Here is a 14,158-nt window from a genome sequence, read left to right as displayed (position 1 = left end):
GCGTAACCGCTTTGGGAAAAGCCCGGCCGCGATACCCAAGAAAGTATAGGCTCCGCCCGGCCCGGCCCGGCCCAGCGGTGTACGCTCGGCGGAAACGTATTGCGTGATAAAATATGCATTGCGTGCGGTCGCAAGTGAGCTGGAATTCTGAACGCATGACCCGCGGGAATAAAGTAGATATTGCGTAGGTGAGGCAAATTAAAGCCGTAAATCGAGTCCAGGGATGTGCCAAATCGTTTCGCAGCCGAGGGAGATAAGTTACCGCTCTTGGGTTACCGCAGCTCGAAATCGAAGCTCACGTTCGCGCTCGCATCGCGCGTTTGCGTCGCGCTTTATTGCGTTCATCGGCCTGTCGCTCGTCGGCCCGGCCGCGCAAAAGCACGTTAAATGCGTATCAATCCCGTTTAGAGCGTACCGGATCCGCCTCGTCATCGAATATCGAATCTCGTGGAAGATAATTACGAGCGTGTTCCTGTGGAGGAACGGGACGGCCGATTATATTCTCGCAACGACGTTAGATCTCCACCGCTCGTTTTTTCCACGGCAATAACCAATTATTCTGGGTATTTAAAATTAAACAACGGCAACTTATTCTGAATCGCGAAAACCAAGTAATCTAATAATAACAGGTAAATTATTTTATACGTAACTATTACAATGAGAGTAATTGGCTTCTGCTCGATAAATAAATAATTAAATAAAATGCCATATTTTATATCTATTTGAGACGGCCGAATATAATAAATATTATTTAGTTTCTATTCGTTTGATTTTTTGAATAATTCTAATTAAATTTGAATTATAAATTGCAACATTCTTCTAATAAATTATAAATTATATCAAGTGGTTGTATAATAACTGCGAAGAAATTATACTACCGTAAAAACGTGAGTGAGAAATTGCTAGATGTACCTGTATACCCGTAAGATATATCGTAATTTTGCCATTTTCGCGGCTGTTAGCAATTTCTTTCCCCTTCGAAATTCTCGCGGATCGTTACAATCCCAGCGATGGATGCTTGGATCCCTCGCAAATATGAATTATTAAATTTGGACAAAGGTTCACGCCTTGGCGATGTACTCGCGCGAATGTACGTGCCCTGCAATAAGACGACCGAATGCAGGTGGACTCCCTGTAATCAAGTGCAATCTCGGCGACTGCTTATTTACACCTCGAGACTCGTGAAAGCCGTGCAACGAGGCATCACAATGAGGACCCGTCTGCAAAAATCATAAACACCGTGTACGGTCCTGCTCATAAGTTCTCGCCGCAGTCTTAAGTTAGCCGACGGAGGAATTATCTTTACTCGATTTACTCGCGTCGTTTGTTGCTGCAAACATGAGTCTCTTAAAACTTGAAATAAACGAATATATTTACTTGCATGATGTCGAATGCCTTACAGGCGATGCACTATAATTTGATATTTTTGTTGTTATTGTTACGAATGGATAGTTACTTGAGAATATCATTTATTGGTAAAAGTAATTGGATTGACAATTTTGACAAATCAAGTAATTTAGAGCGTCCGATTAATTACCTTAGAATAAACATGATCATGCTTATTCTAAGTAAGTTATCCAACTGTATACAAAGATTTTTGTACTCTCATTTATCTTGAGAGCAAAGAAACTGTATTATAATATGTAGAGACCCTATAATAAGAGACTGGCTATAAGACAGTCAGTTTTGATTGGCCAGTTTTGTCAAAAGCAAGAGAACAGAAAGAGAAAGAGATATAAGAGAGAAAGAGAAAGCGATATGAATATATATCCTTCTCTCTCGCACAATTTTGATAAAACTGCCCTTATGACCAGTCTCTTATTATAGGGTCTTTAATAATATGTAAACATGCAAACATGTAACATGCATGTTATTAATAAAACAATGTATTTATAATACATAATATTATACATTGAGAATTTAAACTCTAACGAGGAATATGTTTTAATCATAACTTATAATTACCAACAAAATAATTAATTTTTAACAAACTTATAATAATTAACTTGTAAGTTTAATAGTCAATTTAATCATCAAGCAAGGTACGTGGCTCTAAACAAAGCAAATAAAAGATGGATAATACTTTCATAAATATTAATTTGCTTTAGTTTCTTTTAGACAGTAATATGTCGTAGGAGTATAATTTCCCAACGTATTTAATATTAATAATATAAGCACACACAAGTGTGATAAAGCAATTGTATCTGTAAACTTTGAAATTATCAGACTGAAAGGACATACAATTCGAACTTGTCCATGTAATCTGCTCGGCCTGTCGCAGGTTGGTTAGTTGTTGGATGAGAAAGAGGCAAAAAGTTCGGAAAAAGTTGCTCGATGTGTAGGGACCAGTCAGACCAAGTACTCGGCCAATCTGTCTGTCGAGAGACCATTTTTTCTCTCTTTAACCCACTGTTCCTGCGTTAGACTCGAGTTCCAGATCGATCGTCTACTGTGTCTCAAAACATTTCCGGTTCTGCACAATATAGATACACCATTGATATCACCTTTACAATAAAACACTCATTGAACAATTTAAATATTTAAACAACAGAAAACAGATAATAATTAGGAAATACATATTCTAACATATATTTTCTGAAAAGGTTTTGCAATTCTTTTACATTCCGTAAAACTGTTATAGTTATTAGATATAGAATTACGAGTGTATACTCCCTACAAATTAACATTATTATCCATATTATGTAATTTATTTATGTCTTCTTTATTCATTATTCTGTTACATAGCCGAACGATTTTTTATCATTTTTTGAATCCACTTTTCTTTATATTGTACATTCCTTACATTTCTCCTTTACTTCGCGTGTAAATTTGTATCTGCAATGTATCAAGCTCATAATTCAAACAATCGAGGAGCTAATTCTCAGGTAGAGTCATGTCGTAGGCCAAGAAAGTTGTATATCTCCGGCTTTTCGAAGTTCTAAGTGACATTCGTGCCTGAGTAAACCGGGGAGCCTGCTCCACCTGGTAGCATATTTGCCAAAGACGTTTACGGCACCGGCGTACAGTTGATCCATTTCTCTGCAAATACCGGTGCGATAAGAGGAAATCCGACGCACTCCATACACCTTAATAGCGGATTTCGAGTTTCGGAGACGTCACCAGGGGAGAGATTATTTTTGCCGTCGTATCCCCAACGTTTACCTGTGCAATCACACACGAGCAAGCATTAGCTGCAACCGCTTTAATAAACTGCCGGGAGCTATTTGCATTTCTTTCGATGGCTGCTTACTCGACGAATAAAACCGCGGTTTTTACCAAGGTCGGTTGCCTTGAATTATATCCGTCAACAGCTTTCTCGGGGGAATGAAAAATGGAAGGGACGTCGAAAGCTGCAATTATTCTCAGGGAGGAAATAGAAATTAATCTTTTAAAATCGTTTTAGCAATTACTCTAACATGGTCGGTTAGAGAGTCACCACGAACGGAAAAAGAAATAAACATATTTACCACGGTTGACTTGGATTATGATGTCGGAAAATCATATTTTTTTCTTTTAGTACAGTGTAAAATAAATGAGTTTTTTTCGCGATATCACTAGAATTTAATAAAATAAACTCAAAATGTGCTGGTAATTTTTTTCTACAAATAATTTTAAATTCACATTATGGTAAGGTGCTTTTTTGCAAGATACGTTATTTACAAAATAGATATATATTTTTATTAAAATATATATCTATTTTGTAAACAAAGGGTTATTTATTAATAAAGTAGAATTTGCGTATTTTCTGACATAAATATCGCTCTTGAAACTTCATCTACACTTTTTCTAAATTTTGAGACATTTTTATATAGTTACTGATTATATATAACGTAATTTTACTGTAATTCTTTGTTCATATTCTGATATAAACGATTCACGTATGTTCACTTGTAATTTTGATACGATAGTGTCAGAATGGCCAGGATCCCCGCAAAATCTCAGTCTCTGGAGAGCACCTGCGTATCAATGCGTGTCCTCGAGCGTCAACTCGACAAGCAACTTTGAGGGCACGTTGCCAGGCCGGCGTATCGAAGAAATTAACGAAGCGGCGCGTTTTTTCGCGAATCCTCTGCCGACCGATCTCGCTGCCGCGTAGGAGGGATAATAGTCGGCGTCATCGTCAAAACACGTCCCTCCGCGTCGTGCCGCGCGTTGAAAATCGATTCCGCGCAGAACGGCATGGCGGCGGCAGAGAAGCGTCGCTTCTTGCCGTCTCCGGCTCGCGATTCTGCTTCGTGGCCGTGGGGAACCGTTAATCGCGTCTACCATGCGCAGGGAAGGATCAGGTTGTTGAATGACTTTGCAACCGATGCGAACAACCTCTATGCATCTATTCGACTCGCACTTTTCCTGTTTCTCGGCGCGCCACCGCGTAAAACACCAATATTTCTTTCGCATGTACCAATCTCCCGCGATTCGCAGCGATATTCGCGCTGCTGAATGATGTATTCTCATCAATGGTTACAGAGCGTGCAGATGCGATATATAAAAGGCGAATTCGCTCGTGCGATATGCGTCGCGCGATGTTTCATCGATTCGTTGAAAACAATAACGCACGTACACTCGACGACTAACGAACCGCGATACTGTTGCACCGAGGAGGATCTTTTTACATGTACTTCCGTTATATTTGCCGATCTGTGTCATCCATTCGTTGCGCGAATTTGTCTCTTGTGTATTTTTACTTAAGTCTCGTGACCTATCGCTGCACATCGCTGCAGTCACATAATGCTGAAATATCAGAAATAACATATATGTAAAAATTTATTTCTTTTCTTTGCTCTCATTTTTTCTCTTAATATATATCGAAATATAAATTTATTTCTGTCATATACTATCACCTGCATTTAAATAAGTAAATAAAATATATAACGATTTTTCGATTTAACGAATGTATGAATTAATAAATTACTGTGAATTTTAATCAACTGTCATGAGATTTATTTTCGCTGAAAGCGTATGGGATGCATCCAAATTAAATTATACGAGAATTCATTAATGAAGGTAACTGATGGAGAAGAGAATTATTGGCACATTTTGCAAGTCCGCTCTACGAAATGCAAGCACTAACGTAATATAAAAAAAAGACTCATTTGGCTTGACGCATGGTGCAAGAAAGAAATTCACATGATTTCTCGCTTCTGACGTCATAATCCAATATAGCTACAGTGACAGTCCAGGAGTCTTAAATCCAAGTGACGCAAAACTTTTCACGGCAAGAAGAGAAGCGTATTCGCTCTTATACCGCGAATATGAACATATATAAAAGTAATGGTTAAGGAGAATATTGCATTAAAGTAGCATGTGAGAGGAACATGGCGCCGATTTTTATCGAAGTTCTAAATTCTTTGCTCGTCGTTATGAAGAAATGATACTTGGGTCGTATTCAATATCGCGCGTGACGTCAACGTGGAACGTTTTACACATATGTATATACATTATATATATATTTCTTTTTGGAGTGGAATATTTGCGTAATGCTCGAGAGCTTATATCCGGAGACAAACGGAGCGATATTCACAGGCACGCGAGAAAACTGTTAGCAATTCCGTAACATTCTGGTTGCATTGTTTAGATAACATTCTAACGGCATACATACGGTCTTAAATAATTTAAGTTGAAAATTGCGCGAAGATTATGTTCAACGTGTAAAAAATATGATAAAATATCGTTTGTGATTAGCACATGATTTATGAGATTATATTTCCACACTTTCCATTTAAATCGCTTATTTTCAAAATAGCTCAAACAGAATATTCAAGGATATATTAATAGGTAAGTCTGTAAACGATAAATCGTTTACTGGCTGAATCTTCGAGTTCTAAGTAACAAGGGCAACATTTTTACTTTTGATCTCGTCTAACGTATCGCGTTCCAATCACGATCAGCCTAATTAAAGTATCACGAGCGTTCAAGACACATAATCTGTTTCATCAAAACCAAGTTTCAACGTCATATTTCTCCACTCGTTCCATTTGTCACGTTGAATCTCTGCTATATCGAATCGGTATTGGCTGCAGTAACATCAACGGTGGCAGCATCAGAGCCGTGTGAATTAGCGCGCGCGTGAATACGCAATTCCGTCAGGTGCACATCCGGCACTTTATTACACTAATTGCGCGCACAGCGGGCCCATTTACGAAATTCCGAGGTAAGGGTTTTCGCCCCATGGCACTGATCCTCGCGCGTGTTGATCGGCGCGGCGCCCACGTTATATGCGCGCACGTACCTCTAGGTAGAAGCTGGGTTACTCGTATATACGGCGTGTAATTTCACGCCCGCGAACACGCACGCGTTTTGCATACTGCCTGTCACACGGCGTGCACGTCCAGTGAAATACGGCCGAGATTGCTGTAGTTATGTCACACGCATGTGCGGCACGCCGAGGGGCGAATTGTATCAACTTCCATGTTTACGCATTGCCCACAATACGTCATCGGGGGATCATCATAAAATATTATGTTTTACAGCGCGATTGCGTTGTCGGATTCGGCCGACGGGTGCTCTGAGGGTGAAACTGTTTCTTCGCGTATCTTCCGTATTGGATTCGTCATGTATTAACTCGTCGTATAATTTGTTTTGTCGTAATGGTAATTTATGTCATTTTCTTTAAAGAGAAAGTTTGTTATTGGACATTTTTCCTGTGATCTATCTACGCGATTGCGGTTGATGGTAATCCAAGCCATTAGGTGGTAGAAATACAAAAAATGCACTGCAATTGTGCATAGTAATTTCAGCGCTTTTATATCTTATTACTAATCAAAAAAGCTATTTAACGCGTCGTAGAGAAGGGGGTTAAGTAGTCTCAAAGTTACTTAAACGCGTACAAGCTGATATATTGATAGAATTACGCTCCTTGAACGAATCGATAATGATTAATGATATTTGAGATATATATCTAATGTGGTATACAGCTAATGTGAAACAAATAGTACATTTGTTGATATTACAGCAATTAAATAATTGTATTCTTCTATATGAATATTTCCATAACTCGTGTCTAACATTTTTCCCGTAAAGATAATTAGATATTTATAATATAAACGACTTATCACGTAAATCTTTTAACCATTACATTATTTATTAAATAAGGGTTTTAAATTTAAATATCTTTATCTATTTCTTTATCTATATCTATTAAAATTGCAGTTCATCTTATATAAATAGTATCATACTGCCTCTAAAAAATCTAAGATGTTTTCGTTGCCCGTGCTCCATTTTGTAACTTTAATAGATTTCATAATCGTAATGTAAAAATGTATTAGATAATCTTAGCGTTCCGAAATAATCTCGTTGCAAAGCTCACGAGTTTGTTAGCGAATATTTTCGCGCTTATTGTCAACTTTTTATTAAATCGCGCTACAGAAGTGCAAAAACCTGCGCGGGACAAAAGCAAAGGCGGATATAACCGACAACGACCGTGAGTCGATGGCGGCGTTCCGCTCTTTCTCTCTCTCTTTCTCTCCCGATCTCCTTGCGGTTTTCTTTCTGACCTTTCGGAACTGCCATGGGGCTACGAAGATCGTTAACTAAAGTGGGTAATCATACCCACCGGTTTCACGCCGCGGCCAACCGGGCGCTACAACGGACAATGTACGGGGTGGTCAAATTGGACAGCGTCTAGTTATAACCGGTATATCTTAGACCACTTTTCACGCTTAATGCGTATGCACGTCGCGCTAATATGTCCCTTCTCGTGCCGGAAACGTCTTTCGCTTCTACATTTAGAAATCTCATGTTACCCGTCTGCTTGTCAGACTTCGGCGGAGTTCCGATCGTAATGACTCGCGCGCGGTCGCTTTACCGATTCGCGCGAGCCACGGCTTTAGTTAGGCTGGAGGAGTCGTGCAATAACGTAGAATCTTTCTCAGGCAAGCGTAATGACGACCGTAACGAGTAACAATTTATGAAGCCGACATCAGACATCCCTGGACCGCGTGCAATCGTCTAGCCACCGAGAGCGTATCTGTTCCGCGTATTGCAAATTGATTTGCGGAATTGCTGAAGGCATCGAAGACTCTTCTACCCGTTCGTATCGCGATAGGCATTTCTCTGTCGTATTCCTCGAGCCTGCACTCGAGCCAACGCTCTATGCATCTCAATCATTTACACTCCAGATCGATCTTTCGTGAACACGAATTGAATTTGGTATAATTTCGATTACTTCGATTCTTCGATGCCGTAGGAAATTAATAATGTACGCCAATTATTCTATTTCTATTATTCTATTTCTATATTAACTCATGTCTATGTGTTTTTAAAATAAAAATTTATGTATTTGTCACAATCTGTTTTGAACTCTATGATACAGATAAAAATACACGACAGAACAGCTTTCTGTGTGTATATTAACTATCTGCGAGTTTTTATTTTATTAATTTTTAATACTCATATAAGAATTTATATTTGTGTTCTCTATATTTTGCCATAAAGAATATAACGAGTACACGGCTCAAAGGCATCATTCGGTTATCCAAGCGATCGGCACACCCTATATAGAGGAGGCTGGTATCGAAGCATGCATACGCATATAGGGAGGCAGGGATATAATTATATGCCTCAAGTCCGCACCTCGAAAATGCCGCCTTGTTAGCAAATCTCGTGAACCGCGCAAACACCTGCCTGATTGTTAATAATTTGCTGAGCTAGAATCGGCCTGTTACTGTGAAGGTCTGCTTTTGTAAAGACGACGGCCTAACGATCGAACGACGACGGGGCGATAAGAATAAAAGGTCTAGTGTTAACTAATATCCGCGTATAATTTAATATCCGCGTCGGGGATCCGCGCGGTCGTTTCGATCGTAAAAATAAATTCACTTTTAATCAGACTGCGCGAATTTATCAAATTAAATCTTGCTTTCGCGAGTTACATTTTTTTTATAGCTAAAATGAAAAGTAATTTACGATATAAAATATTGATGCTCATTTCAGATTCATCGAGCACAAATAGCGGGTACGGTTATTGCGCGCGATTTACTTTACCTCTTCAACAACTTCGAATCTTTCATTTTCCAGAAAAATTTGGTTACTGACGAAAGAGATAATAATCTTTTTCTTCGTCTCGACGATAGCGAAGACAAGAATATCCTGCATTAATAAAGAGATATATATACGCTAATTCTTTGTTAACAGTCGATTTGACAATGCAGTTTGTTTATCGTATCTTATTTTACACCAGTTCATTAGAACGCGAGAGTAAAGATATAAAAGGGAAACGATCGTATTTCTGCCCTTTCTCGGGTGCCCTTGCGTATTCGTTTGTTTAATCAGCCGGACTCCAAGCTATTAATTAATTAGCGCCAACAATTTACGTACATTGGCTTGTCCTCTATATCCGACGCACGTTAATTCCCTGAGCGCAATTATTCCGTTCGCATGATTGCAAATCTCCGTCCCCCTCCCCCGTGCTGCGCCGCTCTCACTCACTTTCTCTCTCTCTCTCTTTCTCTCTCTCTCCCTCTCTCTCTCTCTCTTTCTCTATCTCTCCCATCACTGTTCGCCTTCTTTTCAAACCAGCCATGGTTCTTCGGATAAAGGTACCTTTGCCTGTCGCGCTCTAGATCGCTTCTCCCGAGCGGGAACACGTTACGCCTACGTTACTTCGTTCGAATTCATTTCGCGAGTATCGAACTTTTTCGCTTAACTTCGCTGTAGATCTCAAATTGATGTTGCTCTTGAAGTTCATCCTTTGCTGTTCTTGCGCCGCGAGCAAACGGAAAGTTCCCGAAGATAGATGATTCGACGCGGCAGATATGTCTCAATGATTTACATACATTCGGAATTAGGGTTTCCTATAGATACGGAACGGTGCGCGAGTTTGGCCTCTAACTCTGATCGCACTTTAAGCGCTATATTTGATTGAGTTGAAATTCAGAGAAATATACAAATAAAATACATATACGTGGAATGAAAAGCATTATAGTAATCAAAATAAGATAATATAAAATTAGACAATAACTATGAATAAGAGATTAAATAAACAAGTAAAATGCGAGATCATACACATATACATACATAAAGCATAGTTATACATTATAATTTGTTATGAATATAAAGAAAATAAATAAAAAATTATTTTTAATACACGCGAATTATACATTAGTACAATAATATAATTATTAAAAATTTAGTTTTTTCAGACATATTTCTTGTATTCTCTCGGTTGTTTATATATTTCAGCCTTATGTAATTTTATAAATCTTTTTCTCTCGTTCTGTTCTCGTTCTTAAGGTATTCTACTTTTCATGTCGACAGATTTATACGTGAATCTTGTTGCCTGCATCTTTTGTTTACTGTAGAACTTGGCCTGAGTCTGAGGAAGCATTACAACGTTTTGCTCAGACGCGACTTGACGGCGTAACTTTTTATGACGACCTTTCACGGATTAAATCCCGCAAAATCCTTTGCTTACGATATAACAACTATTATCATATAGAGTATTACTATACATTTTGTTGTAATAATATAAATTGTATTATGAACACAATTTGAGATTTAATAGAAACCGTACAAAGGTATTTTGACTAAATAGCCCGATTTGCGAATTGTAAGAGTTTCATAATTTTTCGGCCAAGCCTGAAGGTGAATATCGTTAGGGAGATACTGAATTTTTACCATTCATTTATGATAAATTGCTACATTTCAAAGTATTATTTTGTAAAGTTAGATCTAAATTTGTGCCATATGCTGCATTTCGTTACATAACTTAAGATTTTAACGAGATTTCTTCCATGAATGGTTTGTGTTCTCGAAATGTAATGGAAAGTGTGGAAATATAATCTCATAAATCATGTACTAATCACAAACGATATTTTATCATATTTTTTACACGTTGAACATAATATCTTCGCGCAATTTTTAACTTAAAATATTCAAGACCGTATGTATGCCGTTAGAATGTTATCTAAACAATGCAACCAGAATGTTACGGAATTGCTAACAGTTTTCTCGCGTGCCTGTGAATATCGCTCCGTTTGTCTCCGGATATAAGCTCTCGAGCATTACGCAAATATTCCACTTCAAAAAGAAATATATGTGTCTGGAACGCTCGTGATACTTTAATTAGGCTGATCGCGATTGGAATGCGATACGTTAGACGAGATTAAAAGTAAAAATGTTGCCCTTGTTACTCAGAACTCGAAGATTCAGCCAGTGTGGACGATTTATCGTTTACAGACTTACCTATTAATATATCCTTGAATATTCTGTTTGAGCTATTTTGAAAATAAGCGATTTAAATAAATGTAATAAAGAAAAGCGTATATGTTACGCGAGTAATTTGCAAATGTAATCCGCGTTTTTGCGGATCGAGAGCGATTTCATGAAGATTTTGTATTATTTATATGATGATTGGATGATCGTAGTGCAGACAAATATATTATTAACCGCAAGTACGTTTGGGTTAATGGAAACGCGGATGCGGCCTGATTCGTCCAATAAATGATCACGTTATAGCGATCTTGCATATAACGAATTTACGTTTAAATGGAGGATAACGAGACCGTTCCCCTCCGAAAGTGTAGAAAGGTCGTACACGCTGTTTGTACATACGATCATAATTAACCGGCGCGCTCTTTCCTCTCCAACATTTTTTTCCGGCGCTCTCTTCCGCCGGTCAGTAATTAATCGCATGGCGCGCGAATGACGTTTTATTTAATTTCGTCATTATATCTGGCTTCAAGCGTACGAACGGGGGAGAGCCGACAGTAATAATTAAAATCTTTCGGTTCGACAGCTCGCGCATTGAACCGTGCGTCGAGATGGGAACGTATTGTACAGGAGCGCAAAGGTTCAACGATGGGGGCTTTGGTTTCATTAATATTTTCCGATCGAGCAAAAAGTCGCGCGACGCTTTACGCCCGTGTAATTGTTTTGATGGACAACTGTTTTCGTCCAACAAACCAGTTTGCACATGCGTTTACCGTTTGCGCCATGTAATTGTCTCCTGTATCGTCGCAATCGTTTCGCAAACACGTTTGATAGGCTCGAGCTTAATTTGCCAAACTTAATAATAAACCCTTCGCATTACTAGTGTGTATCAAAATGTTTTCTTGTACATCTCATAACTCTTTGTAAATTTGCCGTATGTATCACGCGTTAAACAAGTAGGCAAAAGGCTCGCGATACGCAAAGTACATTTTATCCTTTATTACATTGGGTGCATTAGGCGGCATGCAAATGACGGTCGGCGTGATTTAATTGAAAATGTAATAATCTGGTTGGTTGTTAGCAGAGGCAAGATTAAAAAGCCGCTGTTTCTAAAGTTTTCAGGGATTCTCACGGAAGAGGCTCGCGGAGTTTACGAATTTAATATAAACGGTATCTCTTGGCATACACGTTTGAAGATTAGAGTTTGCTCATGAAGGAAAATTGACGCGCGTATAATCGATGCAAATATTTTATCGTGTTTGCTCGATGTTCCTGAGAGATATATTCTTTAACAAACATATCTGGCTTTTTCGCACTCATATTTTACAATCTTTGATAAATAATTAATATATAAATGAATAAAGGTATTTATAATCGATCATTATTTGATGTTTAATTACAATTACATTATGAATCTATAATTATTCTGTAATGTACGCTTTTTAGAAATGTATAGCCTATAATTACCGATTATCTGGTCAATTGAGCACATCTAATATGTAATAATTAATCGTTAATTGAACGTGATTTGAATGATATCGCGAGAGATTTTGTTTATCTCAGGATTACTATTTCAGTATTATCTTTATACTGAATCAATTGATGTATTATTTATTTGTACCATTTAAAAATCTATCTATATAAAATGCAACCTTAGAATTAGTAACTAATTTGATATAGAAATAAAAACTCTATCTATACAATCTTACTTGACAAATTAATCTTTCTCCGCAATGAATGGGATCGACTATGAATACTATATAATGATAGATTCTTCAGTGATTCGTAGAATATTATAGAGGATATGACATATGAATTCTAATCTATAATTGATTGCGCGTTAAATCTAAAAATCGAAATAATATTTATCTTAAATATGCATGCCTAAATATTTAGTTAAAAAAAAAGATTATTATAATATAAATTATTATAAATTACAGAAATATTTATTTCTAATTTTATACGCTTGTTTTCTCATTAGTTTTTAATAATGCATTCGTTGGTTATAAATGTTCTTATTTTTTTTAAGAAGTCCATACGCGCGCGCTGTGTATATTCAAGGGAAAAGCCAAGTCAATGGCGCCCATTCAATTAATTCGTCTTCTTGTTCGTTCTGATGAAATGTCGAGATATGACATCATTACTTCAGGATAAGGTAAAGATGTGGAAAGGATGATACTGTGGTAGTTCTCGTTTCCTCGTATAACGTATCTACAGATACGTCCAAGCTTGGATATCATCAGATCAGATAAGTACGCTTCCGCCGTATAGAAGAATTACAGACCGCGCTGCGCCGGGCGTGAAAAAGATGAATCAAGCCTCTCGCAACGCCTTCTGTTTGACATACAGTACATTTCAAGTATATCGTTTGTGGAAATAATGTCTGCCGCACAGGATCAGTAGAAGTATCACGCCGGAGGAATACTAATGCGACGAAAAGTCACTTACAATGCGTACGGCAAACGCGTTACATGAATAGACTTAACGAGAAAGAATAAATACATGTATAATGAGATATTGATGCTGCGTACAATTACGTTATTATATCAAACTTCTAGCTACGAAATTTATTATATTCTGCTGTACGAGGTTAAACTTAATATCACCCAGCGAAACTCGTTTATTCCGTTGAAATCTGATGCTCTTGCGAGCCTCGTTTATTTCTCACTTTTCCCTCAGTCTGAAGATAAAAAAAAGGATGGGATTCATCGAAGAAATACTATCTAATCAACGATGGAAACTGAAAATATTTAATGCGCGTCAAAAACGTTCGAGCTTGAATTAATCTTATAATCTCATTCCGATAGGACGTGCTCGTTTAATTAGTGCGACATTAAGCCCAGAGATTTGCGTCCTTATCTTCGAGCACGTACTAATGCCGCGGCGTATACATGCGTTAACGTTGAGATGTCACGCGTGTACGCGCACATGCATGTGTGCGCACATCTGCTTCGATACAGTTGGAGTTTGAGACGATTATCAGGTGCGTATTTGGAGTAATGTGCGTGGT

Source organism: Temnothorax longispinosus, chromosome 4 (genome assembly GCF_030848805.1).
Source record: "Temnothorax longispinosus isolate EJ_2023e chromosome 4, Tlon_JGU_v1, whole genome shotgun sequence".
Lineage (NCBI taxonomy): Eukaryota > Metazoa > Arthropoda > Insecta > Hymenoptera > Formicidae > Temnothorax > Temnothorax longispinosus.
This window is presented reverse-complemented; position numbering follows the sequence as displayed.